The following is an 892-nucleotide window of genomic DNA, read 5'->3' as shown; positions in this document are numbered from 1 at the left end:
AATAGCTTAGCTCCGAATATTGAAAAGCTAAGCTAAGCTAAGCTGCAAAAGCTAAGCTTATACCAACTATATCCACGACGAACCAGACTGGTAGGAAGTGGGGCGATGGTACGAAGAACCTTGACGCGCCTTGCGCAGGGGGCACCGTTCCGAAGATGACGGGTGTCCCCACAGACAAAACACCGTCGTGGGTTTGTGTGCGGCCCTGCAGCTCGGAGCTCTGCTTCCTCGTCCTCAGCATAGCTGAGATCTATGGGCATAGACCCGCTCGACGAGCTGTTGGAGTGTGCATTTCAACCAAGTTGCGCCGACATGATATTGAATTCGGCAATCAATACCACATTCACCGCCTCTTCAACCGAAGACGGATGCACACGAAAGGCATACATTCTGGCCACGCTAGTGCGGAGGCCAATATAAAGACGGTCACTGAGACCGCCTCCGGAAGCCCCCATCCCGGCAATATGAGTGCGCATCTCTATGACAAAGTTCACCAACCCCTTGTTGACTTGTCGGGCGGCAAGGAAACGCGATATGCCTGATTAGGCGGCGAGAACACTCATGAGAGCTGCAATTTCAGCTCCGCCCGAGAAGAAAACGCAGCTTCGACTGAAGTGCCGCACGTCAGTGCCCATTTTTTCGCTCGACCATCGAGCTTTGATATGGATAGTGCCAAGCGCTGTTGCTCGGTCTGGAGCATGGCGGATGCGATGGCCATCTCGAAATCTGTCACCCAGAGCAGGAGATTGTCTCCATCATTCCCCTCAAAGATCTTAACGCTCACCATGAGCGGCTTAGGGCGGGGAAAATTTTCCGTCACCGAAGGTGGCGTCATAGACGCAAATGATGCAGATATCTTCTGCTGCAGGTGCTTTAGCAGCGCGTTCTCGTT

Source organism: Plasmopara halstedii (genome assembly GCF_900000015.1).
Source record: "Plasmopara halstedii genome assembly, contig: Scaffold_525, whole genome shotgun sequence".
In the NCBI taxonomy this organism is placed as follows: domain Eukaryota; phylum Oomycota; class Peronosporomycetes; order Peronosporales; family Peronosporaceae; genus Plasmopara; species Plasmopara halstedii.
The sequence above is the reverse complement of the archived record's forward strand: the minus strand, read 5'-3'. Positions refer to the sequence as shown.